The sequence below is a fragment of the Hemitrygon akajei genome, chromosome 30 (genome assembly GCF_048418815.1).
Source record: "Hemitrygon akajei chromosome 30, sHemAka1.3, whole genome shotgun sequence".
NCBI lineage: Eukaryota > Metazoa > Chordata > Chondrichthyes > Myliobatiformes > Dasyatidae > Hemitrygon > Hemitrygon akajei.
Genome location: NC_133153.1, coordinates 1 through 27,033, shown reverse-complemented (window position 1 = coordinate 27,033; position 27,033 = coordinate 1).

Here is a 27,033-nt window from a genome sequence, read left to right as displayed (position 1 = left end):
ACTGTTCAGGGGTAGGCAGAGACTGTTCAGAGGAAGGCAGAGACTGTTCAGACCGAGGCAGAGACTGTTCAGAGGTAGGCAGAGACTGTTCAGGGGTAGGCAGAGACTGTTCAGGGGTAGGCAGAGACTGTTCAGACCGAGGCAGAGACTGTTCAGGCCTAGGCAGAGACTGTTCAGAAGTAGGCAGAGACTGTTCAGGGGTAGGCAGAGACTGTTCAGAGGAAGGCAGAGACTGTTCAGACCGAGGCAGAGACTGTTCAGAGGTAGGCAGAGCCTGTTCAGGGGTAGGCAGAGACTGTTCAGACCGAGGCAGAGACTGTTCAGAGGTAGGCAGAGTCTGTTCAGGGGTAGGCAGAGACTGTTCAGACCTAGGCAGAGACTGTTCAGACCTAGGCAGAGACTGTTCAGAGGTAGGCAGAGACTGTTCAGACGTAGGCAGAGACTGTTCAGACCTAGGCAGAGACTGTTCAGAGGTAGGAAGACTGTTCAGGGATATGCAGTGAGTGTTCAGACCTAGGCAGAGACTGTTCAGGGGTAGGCAGAGACTGTTCAGAGGAAGGCAGAGACTGTTCATACCTAGTCGGAGACTGTTCAGACAGAGGCAGAGAATGTTCAGGGGTAGGCAGAGACTGTACAGGGGTAGGTACTGACTGTTCAGACCTAGGCAGAGACTATTCAGACCTAGGCAGAGACTGTCAGGGGTAGGCAGAGATTGTTCAGAGGTAGGCAGAGACTGTTCAGACGTAGGCAGAGACTGTTCAGACCTAGGCAGAGACTGTTCAGAGGTAGGAAGACTGTTCAGGGATATGCAGTGAGTGTTCAGACCTAGGCAGAGACTGTTCAGGGGTAGGCAGAGACTGTTCAGACGTAGGCAGAGACTGTTCAGACCGAGGCAGAGACTGTTCAGAAGTAGGCAGAGACTGTTCAGGGGTAGGCAGAGACTGTTCAGAGGAAGGCAGAGACTGTTCAGACCGAGGCAGTGACTGTTCAGAGGTAGGCAGAGACTGTTCAGGGGTAGGCAGAGACTGTTCAGACCGAGGCAGAGACTGTTCAGAGGTAGGCAGAGACTGTTCTGGGGTAGGCAGAGACTATTCAGACCTAGGCAGAGACTGTCAGGGGTAGGCAGAGATTGTTCAGGGGTAGGCAGAGACTGTTCAGACGTAGGCAGAGACTGTTCAGACCTAGGCAGAGACTGTTCAGAGGTAGGAAGACTGTTCAGGGATATGCAGTGAGTGTTCAGACCTAGGCATAGACTGTTCAGGGGTAGGCAGAGACTGTTCAGGGGTAGGCAGAGACTGTTCAGGGGTAGGCAGAGACTGTTCAGAGGAAGGCAGAGACTGTTCAGACCGAGGCAGAGACTGTTCAGAGGTAGGCAGAGACTGTTCAGGGGTAGGCAGAGACTGTTCAGGGGTAGGCAGAGACTGTTCAGAGGAAGGCAGAGACTGTTCAGACCGAGGCAGAGACTGTTCAGAGGTAGGCAGAGACTGTTCAGGGGTAGGCAGAGACTGTTCAGGGGTAGGCAGAGACTGTTCAGACCGAGGCAGAGACTGTTCAGGCCTAGGCAGAGACTGTTCAGAAGTAGGCAGAGACTGTTCAGGGGTAGGCAGAGACTGTTCAGAGGAAGGCAGAGACTGTTCAGACCGAGGCAGAGACTGTTCAGAGGTAGGCAGAGCCTGTTCAGGGGTAGGCAGAGACTGTTCAGACCGAGGCAGAGACTGTTCAGAGGTAGGCAGAGACTGTTCAGGGGTAGGCAGAGACTGTTCAGACCTAGGCAGAGACTGTTCAGACCTAGGCAGAGACTGTTCAGAGGTAGGCAGAGACTGTTCAGACGTAGGCAGAGACTGTTCAGACCTAGGCAGAGACTGTTCAGAGGTAGGAAGACTGTTCAGGGATATGCAGTGAGTGTTCAGACCTAGGCAGAGACTGTTCAGGGGTAGGCAGAGACTGTTCAGAGGAAGGCAGAGACTGTTCATACCTAGTCGGAGACTGTTCAGACAGAGGCAGAGAATGTTCAGGGGTAGGCAGAGACTGTACAGGGGTAGGTACTGACTGTTCAGACCTAGGCAGAGACTGTTCAGGGGTAGGCAGAGACTGTTCAGAGGTAGGCAGAAAATGTTCAGGGGTAGGCAGAGACTGTTCAGAGGTAGGCAGAGACTGTTGAGGGGTAGGCAGACACTGTTCAGGGGTAGGCAGAGACTGTTCAGACCTAGGCAGAGACTGTTCAGACGTAGGTAGATTCTGTTCAGGGGTAGGTACTGACTGTTCAGACCTAGGCAGAGACTGTTCAGGGGTAGGCAGAGACTGTTCCGACCTAGGCAGAGACTGTTCAGAGGTAGGCAGACTGTTCAGGGGTAGGCAGAGACTGTTCAGACCTAGGCAGAGACTGTTCAGGGGTAGGCAGAGACTGTTCAGACCTAGGCAGAGACTGTTCAGACCTAGGCAGAGACTGTTCAGAGATAGGCAGAGAATGTTCAGGGGAAGGCAGAGACTGTTCAGAGGTAGGCAGAGACTGTTCAGGGGTAGGCAGAGACTGTTGAGAGGTAGGCAGAGACTGTTCAGACGTAGGCAGAGTCTGTTCAGACGTAGGCAGAGACTGTTCAGAGGTAGGCAGAGACTGTTCAGGGGTAGGCAGAGACTGTTCAGACCTAGGCAGAGACTGTTCAGACGTAGGCAGAGACTGTTCAGACCTAGACAGAGACTGTTCAGAGGTAGGCAGAGACTGTTCAAGGGTAGGCAGAGACTGTTCAGACCTAGGCTGAGACTGTTCAGAGGTACGCAGAGACTGTTCAGACCTAGGCAGAGACTGTTCAGGGGTAGGCAGAGACTGTTCAGACCTAGGCAGAGACTGTTCAGATGTAGGCAGAGACTGCTCAGAGGTAGGCAGAGTCTGTTCAGGGGTAGGCAGAGACTGTTCAGACCTAGGCAGAGACTGTTCAGACGTAGGCAGAGACTGTTCAGGGGTAGGCAGAGACCGTTCAGACCTTGGCAGAGACTGTTCAGACCTAGGCAGAGACTGTTCAGGGGTAGGCAGAGACTGTTCAGACCTAGGCAGATACTGTTCAGGGGTAGGCAGGGTCTGTTCAGAGGTAGGCAGAGACTGTTCAGTGGTAGGCAGAGACTGTTCAGACCTAGGCAGAGACTGTTCAGGGGTAGGCAGAGACTGTTCAGATCTAGGCAGAGACTGTTCAGGGGTAGGCAGAGACTGTTCAGACCTGGGCAGAGACTGTTCAGGGGTAGGCAGCGACTGTTCAGAGGTAGTGAGAGACTGTTCAGGGGTAGGCAGAGACTGTTCAGACCTAGGCAGAGACTGTTCAGAGGTAGTCAGAGACTGTTCAGACCTAGGCAGAGACTGTTCAGACCTAGGGAGAGACTGTTCAGGCCTAGGCAGAGACTGTTCAGAGGTAGCTAGAGTCTGTTCAGGGGTAGGCAGAGACTGTTCAGACCTAGGCAGAGACTGTTCAGACGTAGGCAGACTGTTCAGGGGTAGGCAGAGACTGTTCAAACGTAGGCAGAGACTGTTCAGACCGAGGCAGAGACTGTTCAGAGGTAGGCAGAGACTGTTCAGGGGTAGGCAGAGACTGTTCAGGGGTAGGCAGAGACTGTTCAGACCGAGGCAGAGACTGTTCAGGCCTAGGCAGAGACTGTTCAGAAGTAGGCAGAGACTGTTCAGGGGTAGGCAGAGACTGTTCAGACCGAGGCAGAGACTGTTCAGAGGTAGGCAGAGACTGTTCAGGGGTAGGCAGAGACTGTTCAGACCGAGGCAGAGACTGTTCAGAGGTAGGCAGAGACTGTTCAGACCAAGGCAGAGACTGTTCAGACCTAGGCAGAGACTATTCAGACCTAGGCAGAGACTGTCAGGGGTAGGCAGAGATTGTTCAGAGGTAGGCAGAGACTGTTCAGACGTAGGCAGAGACTGTTCAGACCTAGGCAGAGACTGTTCAGAGGTAGGAAGACTGTTCAGGGATATGCAGTGAGTGTTCAGACCTAGGCAGAGACTGTTCAGGGGTAGGCAGAGACTGTTCAGACGTAGGCAGAGACTGTTCAGACCGAGGCAGAGACTGTTCAGAAGTAGGCAGAGACTGTTCAGGGGTAGGCAGAGACTGTTCAGAGGAAGGCAGAGACTGTTCAGACCGAGGCAGTGACTGTTCAGAGGTAGGCAGAGACTGTTCAGGGGTAGGCAGAGACTGTTCAGACCGAGGCAGAGACTGTTCAGAGGTAGGCAGAGACTGTTCTGGGGTAGGCAGAGACTGTTCAGACCTAGGCAGAGACTGTTCAGACCTAGGCAGAGACTGTTCAGAGGTAGGCAGAGACTGTTCTGGGGTAGGCAGAGACTATTCAGACGTAGGCAGAGTCTGTTCAGACGTAGGCAGAGACTGTTCAGAGGTAGGCAGAGACTGTTCAGGGGTAGGCAGAGACTGTTCAGACCTAGGCAGAGACTGTTCAGACGTAGGCAGAGACTGTTCAGACCAAGGCAGAGACTGTTAAAGGGTAGGCAGAGACTGTTCAGGGGTAGGCAGAGACTGTTCAGACCGAGGCAGAGACTGTTCAGAGGTAGGCAGAGACTGTTCAGGGGTAGGCAGAGACTGTTCAGACCGAGGCAGAGACTGTTCAGAGGTAGGCAGAGACTGTTCAGGGGTAGGCAGAGACTGTTCAGACCTAGGCAGAGACTATTCAGACCTAGGCAGAGACTGTCAGGGGTAGGCAGAGATTGTTCAGAGGTAGGCAGAGACTGTTCAGACGTAGGCAGAGACTGTTCAGACCTAGGCAGAGACTGTTCAGAGGTAGGAAGACTGTTCAGGGATATGCAGTGAGTGTTCAGACCTAGGCAGAGACTGTTCAGGGGTAGGCAGAGACTGTTCAGAGGTAGGCAGAGACTGTTCAGGGGTAGGCAGAGACTGTTCAGACGTAGGCAGAGACTGTTCAGACCTAGGCAGAGACTGTTCAGAGGTAGGAAGACTGTTCAGGGGTAGGCAGAGACTGTTCAGGGGTAGGCAGAGACTGTTCAGGGGTAGGCAGAGACTGTTCAGAGGAAGGCAGAGACTGTTCAGACCGAGGCAGAGACTGTTCAGAGGTAGGCAGAGACTGTTCAGGGGTAGGCAGAGACTGTTCAGGGGTAGGCAGAGACTGTTCAGAGGAAGGCAGAGACTGTTCAGACCGAGGCAGAGACTGTTCAGAGGTAGGCAGAGACTGTTCAGGGGTAGGCAGAGACTGTTCAGGGGTAGGCAGAGACTGTTCAGACCGAGGCAGAGACTGTTCAGGCCTAGGCAGAGACTGTTCAGAAGTAGGCAGAGACTGTTCAGGGGTAGGCAGAGACTGTTCAGAGGAAGGCAGAGACTGTTCAGACCGAGGCAGAGACTGTTCAGAGGTAGGCAGAGCCTGTTCAGGGGTAGGCAGAGACTGTTCAGACCGAGGCAGAGACTGTTCAGAGGTAGGCAGAGTCTGTTCAGGGGTAGGCAGAGACTGTTCAGACCTAGGCAGAGACTGTTCAGACCTAGGCAGAGACTGTTCAGAGGTAGGCAGAGACTGTTCAGACGTAGGCAGAGACTGTTCAGACCTAGGCAGAGACTGTTCAGAGGTAGGAAGACTGTTCAGGGATATGCAGTGAGTGTTCAGACCTAGGCAGAGACTGTTCAGGGGTAGGCAGAGACTGTTCAGAGGAAGGCAGAGACTGTTCATACCTAGTCGGAGACTGTTCAGACAGAGGCAGAGAATGTTCAGGGGTAGGCAGAGACTGTACAGGGGTAGGTACTGACTGTTCAGACCTAGGCAGAGACTATTCAGACCTAGGCAGAGACTGTCAGGGGTAGGCAGAGATTGTTCAGAGGTAGGCAGAGACTGTTCAGACGTAGGCAGAGACTGTTCAGACCTAGGCAGAGACTGTTCAGAGGTAGGAAGACTGTTCAGGGATATGCAGTGAGTGTTCAGACCTAGGCAGAGACTGTTCAGGGGTAGGCAGAGACTGTTCAGACGTAGGCAGAGACTGTTCAGACCGAGGCAGAGACTGTTCAGAAGTAGGCAGAGACTGTTCAGGGGTAGGCAGAGACTGTTCAGAGGAAGGCAGAGACTGTTCAGACCGAGGCAGTGACTGTTCAGAGGTAGGCAGAGACTGTTCAGGGGTAGGCAGAGACTGTTCAGACCGAGGCAGAGACTGTTCAGAGGTAGGCAGAGACTGTTCTGGGGTAGGCAGAGACTATTCAGACCTAGGCAGAGACTGTCAGGGGTAGGCAGAGATTGTTCAGGGGTAGGCAGAGACTGTTCAGACGTAGGCAGAGACTGTTCAGACCTAGGCAGAGACTGTTCAGAGGTAGGAAGACTGTTCAGGGATATGCAGTGAGTGTTCAGACCTAGGCATAGACTGTTCAGGGGTAGGCAGAGACTGTTCAGGGGTAGGCAGAGACTGTTCAGGGGTAGGCAGAGACTGTTCAGAGGAAGGCAGAGACTGTTCAGACCGAGGCAGAGACTGTTCAGAGGTAGGCAGAGACTGTTCAGGGGTAGGCAGAGACTGTTCAGGGGTAGGCAGAGACTGTTCAGAGGAAGGCAGAGACTGTTCAGACCGAGGCAGAGACTGTTCAGAGGTAGGCAGAGACTGTTCAGGGGTAGGCAGAGACTGTTCAGGGGTAGGCAGAGACTGTTCAGACCGAGGCAGAGACTGTTCAGGCCTAGGCAGAGACTGTTCAGAAGTAGGCAGAGACTGTTCAGGGGTAGGCAGAGACTGTTCAGAGGAAGGCAGAGACTGTTCAGACCGAGGCAGAGACTGTTCAGAGGTAGGCAGAGCCTGTTCAGGGGTAGGCAGAGACTGTTCAGACCGAGGCAGAGACTGTTCAGAGGTAGGCAGAGACTGTTCAGGGGTAGGCAGAGACTGTTCAGACCTAGGCAGAGACTGTTCAGACCTAGGCAGAGACTGTTCAGAGGTAGGCAGAGACTGTTCAGACGTAGGCAGAGACTGTTCAGACCTAGGCAGAGACTGTTCAGAGGTAGGAAGACTGTTCAGGGATATGCAGTGAGTGTTCAGACCTAGGCAGAGACTGTTCAGGGGTAGGCAGAGACTGTTCAGAGGAAGGCAGAGACTGTTCATACCTAGTCGGAGACTGTTCAGACAGAGGCAGAGAATGTTCAGGGGTAGGCAGAGACTGTACAGGGGTAGGTACTGACTGTTCAGACCTAGGCAGAGACTGTTCAGGGGTAGGCAGAGACTGTTCAGAGGTAGGCAGAAAATGTTCAGGGGTAGGCAGAGACTGTTCAGAGGTAGGCAGAGACTGTTGAGGGGTAGGCAGACACTGTTCAGGGGTAGGCAGAGACTGTTCAGACCTAGGCAGAGACTGTTCAGACGTAGGTAGATTCTGTTCAGGGGTAGGTACTGACTGTTCAGACCTAGGCAGAGACTGTTCAGGGGTAGGCAGAGACTGTTCCGACCTAGGCAGAGACTGTTCAGAGGTAGGCAGACTGTTCAGGGGTAGGCAGAGACTGTTCAGACCTAGGCAGAGACTGTTCAGGGGTAGGCAGAGACTGTTCAGACCTAGGCAGAGACTGTTCAGACCTAGGCAGAGACTGTTCAGAGATAGGCAGAGAATGTTCAGGGGAAGGCAGAGACTGTTCAGAGGTAGGCAGAGACTGTTCAGGGGTAGGCAGAGACTGTTGAGAGGTAGGCAGAGACTGTTCAGACGTAGGCAGAGTCTGTTCAGACGTAGGCAGAGACTGTTCAGAGGTAGGCAGAGACTGTTCAGGGGTAGGCAGAGACTGTTCAGACCTAGGCAGAGACTGTTCAGACGTAGGCAGAGACTGTTCAGACCTAGACAGAGACTGTTCAGAGGTAGGCAGAGACTGTTCAAGGGTAGGCAGAGACTGTTCAGACCTAGGCTGAGACTGTTCAGAGGTACGCAGAGACTGTTCAGACCTAGGCAGAGACTGTTCAGGGGTAGGCAGAGACTGTTCAGACCTAGGCAGAGACTGTTCAGATGTAGGCAGAGACTGTTCAGAGGTAGGCAGAGTCTGTTCAGGGGTAGGCAGAGACTGTTCAGACCTAGGCAGAGACTGTTCAGACGTAGGCAGAGACTGTTCAGGGGTAGGCAGAGACCGTTCAGACCTTGGCAGAGACTGTTCAGACCTAGGCAGAGACTGTTCAGGGGTAGGCAGAGACTGTTCAGACCTAGGCAGATACTGTTCAGGGGTAGGCAGGGTCTGTTCAGAGGTAGGCAGAGACTGTTCAGTGGTAGGCAGAGACTGTTCAGACCTAGGCAGAGACTGTTCAGGGGTAGGCAGAGACTGTTCAGATCTAGGCAGAGACTGTTCAGGGGTAGGCAGAGACTGTTCAGACCTGGGCAGAGACTGTTCAGGGGTAGGCAGCGACTGTTCAGAGGTAGTGAGAGACTGTTCAGGGGTAGGCAGAGACTGTTCAGACCTAGGCAGAGACTGTTCAGAGGTAGTCAGAGACTGTTCAGACCTAGGCAGAGACTGTTCAGACCTAGGGAGAGACTGTTCAGGCCTAGGCAGAGACTGTTCAGAGGTAGCTAGAGTCTGTTCAGGGGTAGGCAGAGACTGTTCAGACCTAGGCAGAGACTGTTCAGACGTAGGCAGACTGTTCAGGGGTAGGCAGAGACTGTTCAAACGTAGGCAGAGACTGTTCAGACCGAGGCAGAGACTGTTCAGAGGTAGGCAGAGACTGTTCAGGGGTAGGCAGAGACTGTTCAGGGGTAGGCAGAGACTGTTCAGACCGAGGCAGAGACTGTTCAGGCCTAGGCAGAGACTGTTCAGAAGTAGGCAGAGACTGTTCAGGGGTAGGCAGAGACTGTTCAGACCAAGGCAGAGACTGTTCAGAGGTAGGCAGAGACTGTTCAGGGGTAGGCAGAGACTGTTCAGACCGAGGCAGAGACTGTTCAGAGGTAGGCAGAGACTGTTCAGACCAAGGCAGAGACTGTTCAGACCTAGGCAGAGACTATTCAGACCTAGGCAGAGACTGTCAGGGGTAGGCAGAGATTGTTCAGAGGTAGGCAGAGACTGTTCAGACGTAGGCAGAGACTGTTCAGACCTAGGCAGAGACTGTTCAGAGGTAGGAAGACTGTTCAGGGATATGCAGTGAGTGTTCAGACCTAGGCAGAGACTGTTCAGGGGTAGGCAGAGACTGTTCAGACGTAGGCAGAGACTGTTCAGACCGAGGCAGAGACTGTTCAGAAGTAGGCAGAGACTGTTCAGGGGTAGGCAGAGACTGTTCAGAGGAAGGCAGAGACTGTTCAGACCGAGGCAGTGACTGTTCAGAGGTAGGCAGAGACTGTTCAGGGGTAGGCAGAGACTGTTCAGACCGAGGCAGAGACTGTTCAGAGGTAGGCAGAGACTGTTCTGGGGTAGGCAGAGACTGTTCAGACCTAGGCAGAGACTGTTCAGACCTAGGCAGAGACTGTTCAGAGGTAGGCAGAGACTGTTCTGGGGTAGGCAGAGACTATTCAGACGTAGGCAGAGTCTGTTCAGACGTAGGCAGAGACTGTTCAGAGGTAGGCAGAGACTGTTCAGGGGTAGGCAGAGACTGTTCAGACCTAGGCAGAGACTGTTCAGACGTAGGCAGAGACTGTTCAGACCAAGGCAGAGACTGTTAATACCTAGGCAGAGACTGTTCAGAGGTAGGCAGAGACTGTTCAGGGGTAGGCAGAGACTGTTCAGGGGTAGGCAGAGACTGTTCAGACCGAGGCAGAGACTGTTCAGGCCTAGGCAGAGACTGTTCAGAAGTAGGCAGAGACTGTTCAGGGGTAGGCAGAGACTGTTCAGACCGAGGCAGAGACTGTTCAGAGGTAGGCAGAGACTGTTCAGGGGTAGGCAGAGACTGTTCAGACCGAGGCAGAGACTGTTCAGAGGTAGGCAGAGACTGTTCAGGGGTAGGCAGAGACTGTTCAGACCTAGGCAGAGACTATTCAGACCTAGGCAGAGACTGTCAGGGGTAGGCAGAGATTGTTCAGAGGTAGGCAGAGACTGTTCAGACGTAGGCAGAGACTGTTCAGACCTAGGCAGAGACTGTTCAGAGGTAGGAAGACTGTTCAGGGATATGCAGTGAGTGTTCAGACCTAGGCAGAGACTGTTCAGGGGTAGGCAGAGACTGTTCAGACGTAGGCAGAGACTGTTCAGACCGAGGCAGAGACTGTTCAGAAGTAGGCAGAGACTGTTCAGGGGTAGGCAGAGACTGTTCAGAGGAAGGCAGAGACTGTTCAGACCGAGGCAGTGACTGTTCAGAGGTAGGCAGAGACTGTTCAGGGGTAGGCAGAGACTGTTCAGACCGAGGCAGAGACTGTTCAGAGGTAGGCAGAGACTGTTCTGGGGTAGGCAGAGACTGTTCAGACCTAGGCAGAGACTGTTCAGACCTAGGCAGAGACTGTTCAGAGGTAGGCAGAGACTGTTCTGGGGTAGGCAGAGACTGTTCAGACCTAGGCAGAGACTGTTCAGACGTAGGCAGAGACTGTTCAGACCAAGGCAGAGACTGTTAATACCTAGGCAGAGACTGTTCAGGGGTAGGCAGAGACTGTTCAGACGTAGGCAGAGACTGTTCAGACCAAGGCAGAGACTGTTAATACCTAGGCAGAGACTGTTCAGGGGTAGGCAGAGACTGTTCAGAGGTAGGCAGACTGTTAAAGGGTAGGCAGAGACTGTTCAGGGGTAGGCAGAGACTGTTCAGAGGAAGGCAGAGACTGTTCATACCTAGTCAGAGACTGTTCAGACCGAGGCAGAGACTGTTCAGGGGTAGTCAAAGACTGTTCAGAGGTAGTCAAAGACTGTTCAGGGGTAGGCAGAGACTGTTCAGGGGTAGGCAGAGACTGTTCAGAGGAAGGCAGAGACTGTTCATACCTAGTCAGAGACTGTTCAGACCGAGGCAGAGACTGTTCAGGGGTAGGCAGAGACTGTTCAGAGGTAGGCAGAGACTGTTCAGGGGTAGGCAGAGACTGTTCAGACCGAGGCAGAGACAGTTCAGAGGTAGGCAGAGACTGTTCAGGGGTAGGCAGAGACTGTTCAGACCTAGGCAGAGACTATTCAGACCTAGGCAGAGACTGTTCAGACCTAGGCAGAGACTGTTCAGAGGTAGGAAGACTGTTCAGGGATATGCAGTGAGTGTTCAGAGCTAGGCAGAGACTGTTCAGGGGTAGGCAGAGACTGTTCAGACGTAGGCAGAGACTGTTCAGACCGAGGCAGAGACTGTTCAGGGGTAGGCAGAGACTGTTCAGACGTAGGCAGAGACTGTTCAGACCTAGGCAGAGACTGTTCAGAAGTAGGCAGAGACTGTTCAGGGGTAGGCAGAGACTGTTCAGAGGAAGGCAGAGACTGTTCAGACCGAGGCAGAGACTGTTCAGAGGTAGGCAGAGACTGTTCAGGGGTAGGCAGAGACTGTTCAGACCGAGGCAGAGACTGTTCAGAGGTAGGCAGAGACTGTTCAGGGGTAGGCAGAGACTGTTCAGACCTAGGCAGAGACTATTCAGACCTAGGCAGAGACTGTCAGGGGTAGGCAGAGATTGTTCAGAGGTAGGCAGAGACTGTTCAGACGTAGGCAGAGACTGTTCAGACCTAGGCAGAGACTGTTCAGAGGTAGGAAGACTGTTCAGGGATATGCAGTGAGTGTTCAGACCTAGGCAGAGACTGTTCAGGGGTAGGCAGAGACTGTTCAGAGGTAGGCAGAGACTGTTCAGGGGTAGGCAGAGACTGTTCAGACGTAGGCAGAGACTGTTCAGACCTAGGCAGAGACTGTTCAGGGGTAGGCAGAGACTGTTCAGAGGTAGGAAGACTGTTCAGGGGTAGGCAGAGACTGTTCAGGGGTAGGCAGAGACTGTTCAGGGGTAGGCAGAGACTGTTCAGAGGAAGGCAGAGACTGTTCAGACCGAGGCAGAGACTGTTCAGAGGTAGGCAGAGACTGTTCAGGGGTAGGCAGAGACTGTTCAGGGGTAGGCAGAGACTGTTCAGAGGAAGGCAGAGACTGTTCAGACCGAGGCAGAGACTGTTCAGAGGTAGGCAGAGACTGTTCAGGGGTAGGCAGAGACTGTTCAGGGGTAGGCAGAGACTGTTCAGACCGAGGCAGAGACTGTTCAGGCCTAGGCAGAGACTGTTCAGAAGTAGGCAGAGACTGTTCAGGGGTAGGCAGAGACTGTTCAGAGGAAGGCAGAGACTGTTCAGACCGAGGCAGAGACTGTTCAGAGGTAGGCAGAGCCTGTTCAGGGGTAGGCAGAGACTGTTCAGACCGAGGCAGAGACTGTTCAGAGGTAGGCAGAGACTGTTCAGGGGTAGGCAGAGACTGTTCAGACCTAGGCAGAGACTGTTCAGACCTAGGCAGAGACTGTTCAGAGGTAGGCAGAGACTGTTCAGACGTAGGCAGAGACTGTTCAGAACTAGGCAGAGACTGTTCAGAGGTAGGAAGACTGTTCAGGGATATGCAGTGAGTGTTCAGACCTAGGCAGAGACTGTTCAGGGGTAGGCAGAGACTGTTCAGAGGAAGGCAGAGACTGTTCATACCTAGTCGGAGACTGTTCAGACAGAGGCAGAGAATGTTCAGGGGTAGGCAGAGACTGTACAGGGGTAGGTACTGACTGTTCAGACCTAGGCAGAGACTGTTCAGGGGTAGGCAGAGACTGTTCAGAGGTAGGCAGAAAATGTTCAGGGGTAGGCAGAGACTGTTCAGAGGTAGGCAGAGACTGTTGAGGGGTAGGCAGACACTGTTCAGGGGTAGGCAGAGACTGTTCAGACCTAGGCAGAGACTGTTCAGACGTAGGTAGATTCTGTTCAGGGGTAGGTACTGACTGTTCAGACCTAGGCAGAGACTGTTCAGGGGTAGGCAGACTGTTCAGGGGTAGGCAGAGACTGTTCAGACCTAGGCAGAGACTGTTCAGGGGTAGGCAGAGACTGTTCAGAACTAGGCAGAGACTGTTCAGACCTAGGCAGAGACTGTTCAGAGATAGGCAGAGAATGTTCAGGGGAAGGCAGAGACTGTTCAGAGGTAGGCAGAGACTGTTCAGGGGTAGGCAGAGACTGTTGAGAGGTAGGCAGAGACTGTTCAGACGTAGGCAGAGTCTGTTCAGACGTAGGCAGAGACTGTTCAGAGGTAGGCAGAGACTGTTCAGGGGTAGGCAGAGACTGTTCAGACCTAGGCAGAGACTGTTCAGACGTAGGCAGAGACTGTTCAGACCTAGGCAGAGACTGTTCAGAGGTAGGCAGAGACTGTTCAAGGGTAGGCAGAGACTGTTCAGACCTAGGCTGAGACTGTTCAGAGGTACGCAGAGACTGTTCAGACCTAGGCAGAGACTGTTCAGGGGTAGGCAGAGACTGTTCAGACCTAGGCAGAGACTGTTCAGATGTAGGCAGAGACTGTTCAGAGGTAGGCAGAGTCTGTTCAGGGGTAGGCAGAGACTGTTCAGACCTAGGCAGAGACTGTTCAGACGTAGGCAGAGACTGTTCAGGGGTAGGCAGAGACCGTTCAGACCTTGGCAGAGACTGTTCAGACCTAGGCAGAGACTGTTCAGGGGTAGGCAGAGACTGTTCAGACCTAGGCAGATACTGTTCAGGGGTAGGCAGGGTCTGTTCAGAGGTAGGCAGAGACTGTTCAGTGGTAGGCAGAGACTGTTCAGACCTAGGCAGAGACTGTTCAGGGGTAGGCAGAGACTGTTCAGATCTAGGCAGAGACTGTTCAGGGGTAGGCAGAGACTGTTCAGACCTGGGCAGAGACTGTTCAGGGGTAGGCAGCGACTGTTCAGAGGTAGTGAGAGACTGTTCAGGGGTAGGCAGAGACTGTTCAGACCTAGGCAGAGACTGTTCAGAGGTAGTCAGAGACTGTTCAGACCTAGGCAGAGACTGTTCAGACCTAGGGAGAGACTGTTCAGGCCTAGGCAGAGACTGTTCAGAGGTAGCTAGAGTCTGTTCAGGGGTAGGCAGAGACTGTTCAGACCTAGGCAGAGACTGTTCAGACGTAGGCAGACTGTTCAGGGGTAGGCAGAGACTGTTCAGACGTAGGCAGAGACTGTTCAGACCGAGGCAGAGACTGTTCAGAGGTAGGCAGAGACTGTTCAGGGGTAGGCAGAGACTGTTCAGGGGTAGGCAGAGACTGTTCAGACCGAGGCAGAGACTGTTCAGGCCTAGGCAGAGACTGTTCAGAAGTAGGCAGAGACTGTTCAGGGGTAGGCAGAGACTGTTCAGACCGAGGCAGAGACTGTTCAGAGGTAGGCAGAGACTGTTCAGGGGTAGGCAGAGACTGTTCAGACCGAGGCAGAGACTGTTCAGAGGTAGGCAGAGACTGTTCAGGGGTAGGCAGAGACTGTTCAGACCTAGGCAGAGACTATTCAGACCTAGGCAGAGACTGTCAGGGGTAGGCAGAGATTGTTCAGAGGTAGGCAGAGACTGTTCAGACGTAGGCAGAGACTGTTCAGACCTAGGCAGAGACTGTTCAGAGGTAGGAAGACTGTTCAGGGATATGCAGTGAGTGTTCAGACCTAGGCAGAGACTGTTCAGGGGTAGGCAGAGACTGTTCAGACGTAGGCAGAGACTGTTCAGACCGAGGCAGAGACTGTTCAGAAGTAGGCAGAGACTGTTCAGGGGTAGGCAGAGACTGTTCAGAGGAAGGCAGAGACTGTTCAGACCGAGGCAGAGACTGTTCAGGGGTAGGCAGAGACTGTTCAGAGGAAGGCAGAGACTGTTCAGACCTAGGCAGAGACTGTTCAGGGGTAGGCAGAGACTGTTCAGACCGAGGCAGAGACTGTTCAGAGGTAGGCAGAGACTGTTCTGGGGTAGGCAGAGACTGTTCAGACCTAGGCAGAGACTGTTCAGACCTAGGCAGAGACTGTTCAGAGGTAGGCAGAGACTGTTCTGGGGTAGGCAGAGACTATTCAGACGTAGGCAGAGTCTGTTCAGACGTAGGCAGAGACTGTTCAGAGGTAGGCAGAGACTGTTCAGGGGTAGGCAGAGACTGTTCAGACCTAGGCAGAGACTGTTCAGACGTAGGCAGAGACTGTTCAGACCAAGGCAGAGACTGTTAATACCTAGGCAGAGACTGTTCAGGGGTAGGCAGAGACTGTTCAGACCTAGGCAGAGACTGTTCAGAGGTAGGCAGACTGTTAAAGGGTAGGCAGAGACTGTTCAGGGGTAGGCAGAGACTGTTCAGAGGAAGGCAGAGACTGTTCATACCTAGTCAGAGACTGTTCAGACCGAGGCAGAGACTGTTCAGAGGTAGTCAAAGACTGTTCAGGGGTAGGCAGAGACTGTTCAGGGGTAGGCAGAGACTGTTCAGGGGAAGGCAGAGACTGTTCATACCTAGTCAGAGACTGTTCAGACCGAGGCAGAGACTGTTCAGGGGTAGTCAAAGACTGTTCAGAGGTAGGCAGAGACTGTTCAGGGGTAGTCAAAGACTGTTCAGGGGTAGGCAGAGACTGTTCAGACCTAGGCAGAGACTGTTCAGGGGTAGGCAGAGACTGTTCAGACCGAGGCAGAGACAGTTCAGAGGTAGGCAGAGACTGTTCAGGGGTAGGCAGAGACTGTTCAGACGTAGGCAGAGACTGTTCAGACCGAGGCAGAGACTGTTCAGGGGTAGGCAGAGACTGTTCAGACGTAGGCAGAGACTGTTCAGACCTAGGCAGAGACTGTTCAGAAGTAGGCAGAGACTGTTCAGGGGTAGGCAGAGACTGTTCAGAGGAAGGCAGAGACTGTTCAGACCGAGGCAGAGACTGTTCAGAGGTAGGCAGAGACTGTTCAGGGGTAGGCAGAGACTGTTCAGACCGAGGCAGAGACTGTTCAGAGGTAGGCAGAGACTGTTCAGGGGTAGGCAGAGACTGTTCAGACCTAGGCAGAGACTATTCAGACCTAGGCAGAGACTGTCAGGGGTAGGCAGCGACTGTTCAGACGTAGGCAGAGACTGTTCAGACCTAGGCAGAGACTGTTCAGAGGTAGGAAGACTGTTCAGGGATATGCAGTGAGTGGTCAGACCTAGGCAGAGACTGTTCAGGGGTAGGCAGAGACTGTTCAGAGGTAGGCAGAGACTGTTCAGGGGTAGGCAGAGACTGTTCAGACGTAGGCAGAGACTGTTCAGACCTAGGCAGAGACTGTTCAGAGGTAGGAAGACTGTTCAGGGGTAGGCAGAGACTGTTCAGGGATAGGCAGAGACTGTTCAGGGGTAGGCAGAGACTATTCAGGAGTAGGCAGAGACTGTTCAGGGGTAGGCAGAGACTGTTCAGAGGAAGGCAGAGACTGTTCAGACCGAGGCAGAGACTGTTCAGAGGTAGGCAGAGACTGTTCAGGGGTAGGCAGAGACTGTTCAGGGGTAGGCAGAGACTGTTCAGAGGAAGGCAGAGACTGTTCAGACCGAGGCAGAGACTGTTCAGAGGTAGGCAGAGACTGTTCAGGGGTAGGCAGAGACTGTTCAGGGGTAGGCAGAGACTGTTCAGACCGAGGCAGAGACTGTTCAGGCCTAGGCAGAGACTGTTCAGAAGTAGGCAGAGACTGTTCAGGGGTAGGCAGAGACTGTTCAGAGGAAGGCAGAGACTGTTCAGACCGAGGCAGAGACTGTTCAGAGGTAGGCAGAGCCTGTTCAGGGGTAGGCAGAGACTGTTCAGACCGAGGCAGAGACTGTTCAGAGGTAGGCAGAGACTGTTCAGGGGTAGGCAGAGACTGTTCAGACCTAGGCAGAGACTGTTCAGACCTAGGCAGAGACTGTTCAGAGGTAGGCAGAGATTGTTCAGACGTAGGCAGAGACTGTTCAGACCTAGGCAGAGACTGTTCAGAGGTAGGAAGACTGTTCAGGGATATGCAGTGAGTGTTCAGACCTTGGCAGAGACTGTTCAGGGGTAGGCAGAGACTGTTCAGAGGAAGGCAGAGACTGTTCATACCTAGTCGGAGACTGTTCAGACAGAGGCAAAGAATGTTCAGGGGTAGGCAGAGACTGTACAGGGGTAGGTACTGACTGTTCAGACCTAGGCAGAGACTGTTCAGGGGTAGGCAGAGACTGTTCAGAGGTAGGCAGAAAATGTTCAGGGGTAGGCAGAGACTGTTCAGAGGTAGGCAGACACTGTTCAGGGGTAGGCAGAGACTGTTCAGACCTAGGCAGAGACTGTTCAGACGTAGGTAGATTCTGTTCAGGGGTAGGTACTGACTGTTCAGACCTAGGCAGAGACTGTTCAGGGGTAGGCAGAGACTGTTCCGACCTAGGCAGAGACTGTTCAGAGGTAGGCAGACTGTTCAGGGGTAGGCAGAGACTGTTCAGACCTAGGCAGAGACTGTTCAGGGGTAGGCAGAGACTGTTCAGACCTAGGCAGAGACTGTTCAGACCTAGGCAGAGACTGTTCAGAGATAGGCAGAGAATGTTCAGGGGAAGGCAGAGACTGTTCAGAGGTAGGCAGAGACTGTTCAGGGGTAGGCAGAGACTGTTGAGAGGTAGGCAGAGACTGTTCAGACGTAGGCAGAGTCTGTTCAGACGTAGGCAGAGACTGTTCAGAGGTAGGCAGAGACTGTTCAGGGGTAGGCAGAGACTGTTCAGACCTAGGCAGAGACTGTTCAGACGTAGGCAGAGACTGTTCAGACCTAGGCAGAGACTGTTCAGAGGTAGGCAGACTGTTAAAGGGTAGGCAGAGACTGTTCAGGGGTAGGCAGAGACTGTTCAGAGGAAGGCAGAGACTGTTCATACCTAGTCAGAGACTGTTCAGACCGAGGCAGAGACTGTTCAGAAGTAGGCAGAGACTGTTCAGGGGTAGGCAGAGACTGTTCAGGGGTAGGCAGAGACTGTTCAGAGGAAGGCAGAGACTGTTCATACCTAGTCAGAGACTGTTCAGACCGAGGCAGAGACTGTTCAGAAGTAGGCAGAGACTGTTCAGGGGTAGGCAGAGACTGTTCAGAGGAAGGCAGAGACTGTTCAGACCGAGGCAGAGACTGTTCAGAGGTAGGCAGAGACTGTTCAGGGGTAGGCAGAGACTGTTCAGACCGAGGGAGAGACTGTTCAGAGGTAGGCAGAGACTGTTCAGGGGTAGGCAGAGACTATTCAGACCTAGGCAGAGACTATTCAGACCTAGGCAGAGACTGTCAGGGGTAGGCAGAGATTGTTCAGAGGTAGGCAGAGACTGTTCAGACGTAGGCAGAGACTGTTCAGACCTAGGCAGAGACTGTTCAGAGGTAGGAAGACTGTTCAGGGATATGCAGTGAGTGTTCAGACCTAGGCAGAGACTGTTCAGGGGTAGGCAGAGACTGTTCAGACGTAGGCAGAGACTGTTCAGACCGAGGCAGAGACTGTTCAGGCCTAGGCAGAGACTGTTCAGAAGTAGGCAGAGACTGTTCAGGGGTAGGCAGAGACTGTTCAGAGGAAGGCAGAGACTGTTCAGACCGAGGCAGAGACTGTTCAGAGGTAGGCAGAGACTGTTCAGGGGTAGGCAGAGACTGTTCAGACCGAGGCAGAGACTGTTCAGAGGTAGGCAGAGACTGTTCAGGGGTAGGCAGAGACTGTTCAGACCTAGGCAGAGACTATTCAGACCTAGGCAGAGACTGTCAGGGGTAGGCAGAGATTGTTCAGAGGTAGGCAGAGACTGTTCAGACCTAGGCAGAGACTGTTCAGACGTAGGCAGAGACTGTTCAGACCTAGGCAGAGACTGTTCAGAGGTAGCTAGAGTCTGTTCAGGGGTAGGCAGAGACTGTTCAGACCTAGGCAGAGACTGTTCAGACCTAGGCAGAGACTGTTCAGACCTAGGCAGAGACTGTTCAGAGGTAGCTAGAGTCTGTTCAGGGGTAGGCAGAGACTGTTCAGACGTAGGCAGAGACTGTTCAGACCTAGGCAGAGACTGTTCAGACCTAGGCAGAGACTGTTCAGAGGTAGGCAGTGACTGTTCAGGGGTAGGCAGAGACTGTTCAGACCTATGCAGAGACTGTTCAGACGTAGGCAGAGACTGTTCAGACCTAGGCAGAGACTGTTCAGACGTAGGCAGAGACTGTTCAGACCCAGGCAGAGACTGTTCAGAGGTAGGCAGTGACTGTTCAGGGGTAGGCAGAGACTGTTCAGGGGTAGGCAGAGACTGTTCAGACCTAGGCAGAGACTGTTCAGGGGTAGGCAGAGACTGTTCAGGGGTAGGCAGACTGATCAGGGGTAGGCAGAGACTGTTCAGACCTAGGCAGAGACTGTTCAGACCTAGGCAGAGACTGTTCAGGGGTAGGCAGAGACTGTTCAGGGGTAGGCAGAGACTGTTCAGGGGTAGGCAGACTGATCAGGGGTAGGCAGAGACTGTTCAGACCTAGGCAGAGACTGTTCAGACCTAGGCAGATATTGTTCAGGGGTAGGCCGAGACTGTTCAGACCTAGGCAGAGACTGTTCAGAGGTAGGCAGACTGTTCAGGGGTAGGCAGAGACTGTTCAGACCTAGGCAGAGACTGTTCAGGGGTAGGCAGAGACTGTTCAGACCTAGGCAGAGACTGTTCAGACCTAGGCAGAGACTGTTCAGAGATAGGCAGAGAATGTTCAGGGGAAGGCAGAGACTGTTCAGAGGTAGGCAGAGACTGTTCAGGGGTAGGCAGAGACTGTTGAGAGGTAGGCAGAGACTGTTCAGACGTAGGCAGAGTCTGTTCAGACGTAGGCAGAGACTGTTCAGAGGTAGGCAGAGACTGTTCAGGGGTAGGCAGAGACTGTTCAGACCTAGGCAGAGACTGTTCAGACGTAGGCAGAGACTGTTCAGACCTAGGCAGAGACTGTTCAGAGGTAGGCAGACTGTTAAAGGGTAGGCAGAGACTGTTCAGGGGTAGGCAGAGACTGTTCAGAGGAAGGCAGAGACTGTTCATACCTAGTCAGAGACTGTTCAGACCGAGGCAGAGACTGTTCAGAAGTAGGCAGAGACTGTTCAGGGGTAGGCAGAGACTGTTCAGGGGTAGGCAGAGACTGTTCAGAGGAAGGCAGAGACTGTTCATACCTAGTCAGAGACTGTTCAGACCGAGGCAGAGACTGTTCAGAAGTAGGCAGAGACTGTTCAGGGGTAGGCAGAGACTGTTCAGAGGAAGGCAGAGACTGTTCAGACCGAGGCAGAGACTGTTCAGAGGTAGGCAGAGACTGTTCAGGGGTAGGCAGAGACTGTTCAGACCGAGGCAGAGACTGTTCAGAGGTAGGCAGAGACTGTTCAGGGGTAGGCAGAGACTATTCAGACCTAGGCAGAGACTATTCAGACCTAGGCAGAGACTGTCAGGGGTAGGCAGAGATTGTTCAGAGGTAGGCAGAGACTGTTCAGACGTAGGCAGAGACTGTTCAGACCTAGGCAGAGACTGTTCAGAGGTAGGAAGACTGTTCAGGGATATGCAGTGAGTGTTCAGACCTAGGCAGAGACTGTTCAGGGGTAGGCAGAGACTGTTCAGACGTAGGCAGAGACTGTTCAGACCGAGGCAGAGACTGTTCAGGCCTAGGCAGAGACTGTTCAGAAGTAGGCAGAGACTGTTCAGGGGTAGGCAGAGACTGTTCAGAGGAAGGCAGAGACTGTTCAGACCGAGGCAGAGACTGTTCAGAGGTAGGCAGAGACTGTTCAGGGGTAGGCAGAGACTGTTCAGACCGAGGCAGAGACTGTTCAGAGGTAGGCAGAGACTGTTCAGGGGTAGGCAGAGACTGTTCAGACCTAGGCAGAGACTATTCAGACCTAGGCAGAGACTGTCAGGGGTAGGCAGAGATTGTTCAGAGGTAGGCAGAGACTGTTCAGACCTAGGCAGAGACTGTTCAGACGTAGGCAGAGACTGTTCAGACCTAGGCAGAGACTGTTCAGACGTAGGCAGAGACTGTTCAGACCTAGGCAGAGACTGTTCAGAGGTAGCTAGAGTCTGTTCAGGGGTAGGCAGAGACTGTTCAGACCTAGGCAGAGACTGTTCAGACGTAGGCAGAGACTGTTCAGACCTAGGCAGAGACTGTTCAGGGGTAGGCAGAGACTGTTCAGACCTAGGCAGAGACTGTTCAGAGGTAGCTAGAGTCTGTTCAGGGGTAGGCAGAGACTGTTCAGACCTAGGCAGAGACTGTTCAGACGTAGGCAGAGACTGTTCAGACCTAGGCAGAGACTGTTCAGAGGTAGGCAGAGACTGTTCAGACCTATGCAGAGACTGTTCAGACGTAGGCAGAGACTGTTCAGACCTAGGCAGAGACTGTTCAGACGTAGGCAGAGACTGTTCAGACCCAGGCAGAGACTGTTCAGAGGTAGGCAGTGACTGTTCAGGGGTAGGCAGAGACTGTTCAGGGGTAGGCAGAGACTGTTCAGACCTAGGCAGAGACTGTTCAGGGGTAGGCAGAGACTGTTCAGGGGTAGGCAGACTGATCAGGGGTAGGCAGAGACTGTTCAGACCTAGGCAGAGACTGTTCAGACCTAGGCAGAGACTGTTCAGGGGTAGGCAGAGACTGTTCAGGGGTAGGCAGACTGATCAGGGGTAGGCAGAGATTGTTCAGACCTAGGCAGATATTGTTCAGGGGTAGGCCGAGACTGTTCAGACCTAGGCAGAGACTGTTCAGACCTAGGCAGAGACTGTTCAGGGGTAGGCAGAGACTGTTCAGACCTAGGCAGAGACTGTTCAGGGGTAGGCAGAGACTGTTCAGGGGTAGGCAGACTGATCAGGGGTAGGCAGAGATTGTTCAGACCTAGGCAGATATTGTTCAGGGGTAGGCCGAGACTGTTCAGACCTAGGCAGAGACTGTTCAGATGTAGGCAGAGACAGTTCAGAATTAGGCAGAGACTGTTCAGACCGAGGCAGAGACTGTTCAGGGGTAGGCAGAGACTGTTCAGAGGTAGGCAGAGACTGTTCAGGGGTAGGCAGAGACTGTTCAGAGGTAGGCAGAGACTGTTCAAGGGTAGGCAGAGACTGTTCAGACCTAGGCTGAGACTGTTCAGAGGTACGCAGAGACTGTTCAGACCTAGGCAGAGACTGTTCAGGGGTAGGCAGAGACTGTTCAGACCTAGGCAGAGACTGTTCAGATGTAGGCAGAGACTGTTCAGAGGTAGGCAGAGTCTGTTCAGGGGTAGGCAGAGACTGTTCAGACCTAGGCAGAGACTGTTCAGACGTAGGCAGAGACTGTTCAGGGGTAGGCAGAGACCGTTCAGACCTTGGCAGAGACTGTTCAGACCTAGGCAGAGACTGTTCAGGGGTAGGCAGAGACTGTTCAGACCTAGGCAGATACTGTTCAGGGGTAGGCAGGGTCTGTTCAGAGGTAGGCAGAGACTGTTCAGTGGTAGGCAGAGACTGTTCAGACCTAGGCAGAGACTGTTCAGGGGTAGGCAGAGACTGTTCAGATCTAGGCAGAGACTGTTCAGGGGTAGGCAGAGACTGTTCAGACCTGGGCAGAGACTGTTCAGGGGTAGGCAGCGACTGTTCAGGGGTAGGCAGACTGATCAGGGGTAGGCAGAGATTGTTCAGACCTAGGCAGATATTGTTCAGGGGTAGGCCGAGACTGTTCAGACCTAGGCAGAGACTGTTCAGACCTAGGCAGAGACTGTTCAGGGGTAGGCCGAGACTGTTCAGACCTAGGCAGAGACTGTTCAGATGTAGGCAGAGACTGTTCAGAATTAGGCAGAGACTGTTCAGACCGAGGCAGAGACTGTTCAGGGGTAGGCAGAGACTGTTCAGAGGTAGGCAGAGACTGTTCAGGGGTAGGCAGAGACTGTTCAGAGGTAGGCAGAGACTGTTCAAGGGTAGGCAGAGACTGTTCAGACCTAGGCTGAGACTGTTCAGAGGTACGCAGAGACTGTTCAGACCTAGGCAGAGACTGTTCAGGGGTAGGCAGAGACTGTTCAGACCTAGGCAGAGACTGTTCAGATGTAGGCAGAGACTGTTCAGAGGTAGGCAGAGTCTGTTCAGGGGTAGGCAGAGACTGTTCAGACCTAGGCAGAGACTGTTCAGACGTAGGCAGAGACTGTTCAGGGGTAGGCAGAGACCGTTCAGACCTTGGCAGAGACTGTTCAGACCTAGGCAGAGACTGTTCAGGGGTAGGCAGAGACTGTTCAGACCTAGGCAGATACTGTTCAGGGGTAGGCAGGGTCTGTTCAGAGGTAGGCAGAGACTGTTCAGTGGTAGGCAGAGACTGTTCAGACCTAGGCAGAGACTGTTCAGGGGTAGGCAGAGACTGTTCAGATCTAGGCAGAGACTGTTCAGGGGTAGGCAGAGACTGTTCAGACCTGGGCAGAGACTGTTCAGGGGTAGGCAGCGACTGTTCAGAGGTAGTGAGAGACTGTTCAGGGGTAGGCAGAGACTGTTCAGACCTAGGCAGAGACTGTTCAGAGGTAGTCAGAGACTGTTCAGACCTAGGCAGAGACTGTTCAGACCTAGGCAGAGACTGTTCAGACGTAGGCAGACTGTTCAGGGGTAGGCAGAGACTGTTCAGACGTAGGCAGAGACTGTTCAGACCGAGGCAGAGACTGTTCAGAGGTAGGCAGAGACTGTTCAGGGGTAGGCAGAGACTGTTCAGGGGTAGGCAGAGACTGTTCAGACCGAGGCAGAGACTGTTCAGGCCTAGGCAGAGACTGTTCAGAAGTAGGCAGAGACTGTTCAGGGGTAGGCAGAGACTGTTCAGACCGAGGCAGAGACTGTTCAGAGGTAGGCAGAGACTGTTCAGGGGTAGGCAGAGACTGTTCAGACCGAGGCAGAGACTGTTCAGAGGTAGGCAGAGACTGTTCAGGGGTAGGCAGAGACTGTTCAGACCTAGGCAGAGACTATTCAGACCTAGGCAGAGACTGTCAGGGGTAGGCAGAGATTGTTCAGAGGTAGGCAGAGACTGTTCAGACGTAGGCAGAGACTGTTCAGACCTAGGCAGAGACTGTTCAGAGGTAGGAAGACTGTTCAGGGATATGCAGTGAGTGTTCAGACCTAGGCAGAGACTGTTCAGGGGTAGGCAGAGACTGTTCAGACGTAGGCAGAGACTGTTCAGACCGAGGCAGAGACTGTTCAGAAGTAGGCAGAGACTGTTCAGGGGTAGGCAGAGACTGTTCAGAGGAAGGCAGAGACTGTTCAGACCGAGGCAGTGACTGTTCAGAGGTAGGCAGAGACTGTTCAGGGGTAGGCAGAGACTGTTCAGACCGAGGCAGAGACTGTTCAGAGGTAGGCAGAGACTGTTCTGGGGTGGGCAGAGACTGTTCAGACCTAGGCAGAGACTGTTCAGACCTAGGCAGAGACTGTTCAGAGGTAGGCAGAGACTGTTCTGGGGTAGGCAGAGACTATTCAGACCTAGGCAGAGACTGTCAGGGGTAGGCAGAGATTGTTCAGGGGTAGGCAGAGACTGTTCAGACGTAGGCAGAGACTGTTCAGAGGTAGGAAGACTGTTCAGGGATATGCAGTGAGTGTTCAGACCTAGGCATAGACTGTTCAGGGGTAGGCAGAGACTGTTCAGGGGTAGGCAGAGACTGTTCAGAGGTAGGCAGAGACTGTTCAGAGGTAGGCAGAGACTGTTCAGACCGAGGCAGAGACTGTTCAGGGGTAGGCAGAGACTGTTCAGAGGAAGGCAGAGACTGTTCAGACCGAGGCAGAGACTGTTCAGAGGTAGGCAGAGACTGTTCAGGGGTAGGCAGAGACTGTTCAGGGGTAGGCAGAGACTGTTCAGGGGTAGGCAGAGACTGTTCAGAGGAAGGCAGAGACTGTTCAGACCGAGGCAGAGACTGTTCAGAGGTAGGCAGAGACTGTTCAGGGGTAGGCAGAGACTGTTCAGACCGAGGCAGAGACTGTTCAGGCCTAGGCAGAGACTGTTCAGAAGTAGGCAGAGACTGTTCAGGGGTAGGCAGAGACTGTTCAGAGGAAGGCAGAGACTGTTCAGACCGAGGCAGAGACTGTTCAGAGGTAGGCAGAGCCTGTTCAGGGGTAGGCAGAGACTGTTCAGACCGAGGCAGAGACTGTTCAGAGGTAGGCAGAGACTGTTCAGGGGTAGGCAGAGACTGTTCAGACCTAGGCAGAGACTGTTCAGACCTAGGCAGAGACTGTTCAGAGGTAGGCAGAGACTGTTCAGACGTAGGCAGAGACTGTTCAGACCTAGGCAGAGACTGTTCAGAGGTAGGAAGACTGTTCAGGGATATGCAGTGAGTGTTCAGACCTAGGCAGAGACTGTTCAGGGGTAGGCACAGACTGTTCAGAGGAAGGCAGAGACTGTTCATACCTAGTCGGAGACTGTTCAGACAGAGGCAGAGAATGTTCAGGGGTAGGCAGAGACTGTACAGGGGTAGGTACTGACTGTTCAGACCTAGGCAGAGACTGTTCAGGGGTAGGCAGAGACTGTTCAGAGGTAGGCAGAAAATGTTCAGGGGTAGGCAGAGACTGTTCAGAGGTAGGCAGAGACTGTTGAGGGGTAGGCAGACACTGTTCAGGGGTAGGCAGAGACTGTTCAGACCTAGGCAGAGACTGTTCAGACGTAGGCAGACTGTTCAGGGGTAGGTACTGACTGTTCAGACCTAGGCAGAGACTGTTCAGACGTAGGTAGATTCTGTTCAGGGGTAGGTACTGACTGTTCAGACCTAGGCAGAGACTGTTCAGGGGTAGGCAGAGACTGTTCCGACTTAGGCAGAGACTGTTCAGAGGTAGGCAGACTGTTCAGGGGTAGGCAGAGACTGTTCAGACCTAGGCAGAGACTGTTCAGGGGTAGGCAGAGACTGTTCAGACCTAGGCAGAGGCTGTTCAGACCTAGGCAGAGACTGTTCAGAGATAGGCAGAGAATGTTCAGGGGAAGGCAGAGACTGTTCAGAGGTAGGCAGAGACTGTTCAGGGGTAGGCAGAGACTGTTGAGAGGTAGGCAGAGACTGTTCAGACGTAGGCAGAGTCTGTTCAGACGTAGGCAGAGACTGTTCAGAGGTAGGCAGAGACTGTTCAGGGGTAGGCAGAGACTGTTCAGACCTAGGCAGAGACTGTTCAGACGTAGGCAGAGACTGTTCAGACCAAGGCAGAGACTGTTAATACCTAGGCAGAGACTGTTCAGGGGTAGGCAGAGACTGTTCAGACCTAGGCAGAGACTGTTCAGACGTAGGCAGAGACTGTTCAGACCAAGGCAGAGACTGTTAATACCTAGGCAGAGACTGTTCAGGGGTAGGCAGAGACTGTTCAGACCTAGGCAGAGACTGTTCAGAGGTAGGCAGAGACTGTTCAGGGGTAGGCAGAGACTGTTCAGAGGAAGGCAGAGACTGTTCAGACCGAGGCAGAGACTGTTCAGAGGTAGGCAGAGACTGTTCAGGGGTAGGCAGAGACTGTTCAGACCGAGGCAGAGACTGTTCAGAGGTAGGCAGAGACTGTTCAGGGGTAGGCAGAGACTATTCAGACCTAGGCAGAGACTATTCAGACCTAGGCAGAGACTGTCAGGGGTAGGCAGAGATTGTTCAGAGGTAGGCAGAGACTGTTCAGACGTAGGCAGAGACTGTTCAGACCTAGGCAGAGACTGTTCAGAGGTAGGAAGACTGTTCAGGGATATGCAGTGAGTGTTCAGACCTAGGCAGAGACTGTTCAGGGGTAGGCAGAGACTGTTCAGACGTAGGCAGAGACTGTTCAGACCGAGGCAGAGACTGTTCAGGCCTAGGCAGAGACTGTTCAGAAGTAGGCAGAGACTGTTCAGGGGTAGGCAGAGACTGTTCAGAGGAAGGCAGAGACTGTTCAGACCGAGGCAGAGACTGTTCAGAGGTAGGCAGAGACTGTTCAGGGGTAGGCAGAGACTGTTCAGACCGAGGCAGAGACTGTTCAGAGGTAGGCAGAGACTGTTCAGGGGTAGGCAGAGACTGTTTAGACCTAGGCAGAGACTATTCAGACCTAGGCAGAGACTGTCAGGGGTAGGCAGAGATTGTTCAGAGGTAGGCAGAGACTGTTCAGACCTAGGCAGAGACTGTTCAGACGTAGGCAGAGACTGTTCAGACCTAGGCAGAGACTGTTCAGAGGTAGCTAGAGTCTGTTCAGGGGTAGGCAGAGACTGTTCAGACCTAGGCAGAGACTGTTCAGACGTAGGCAGAGACTGTTCAGACCTAGGCAGAGACTGTTCAGAGGTAGCTAGAGTCTGTTCAGGGGTAGGCAGAGACTGTTCAGACCTAGGCAGAGACTGTTCAGACGTAGGCAGAGACTGTTCAGACCTAGGCAGAGACTGTTCAGGGGTAGG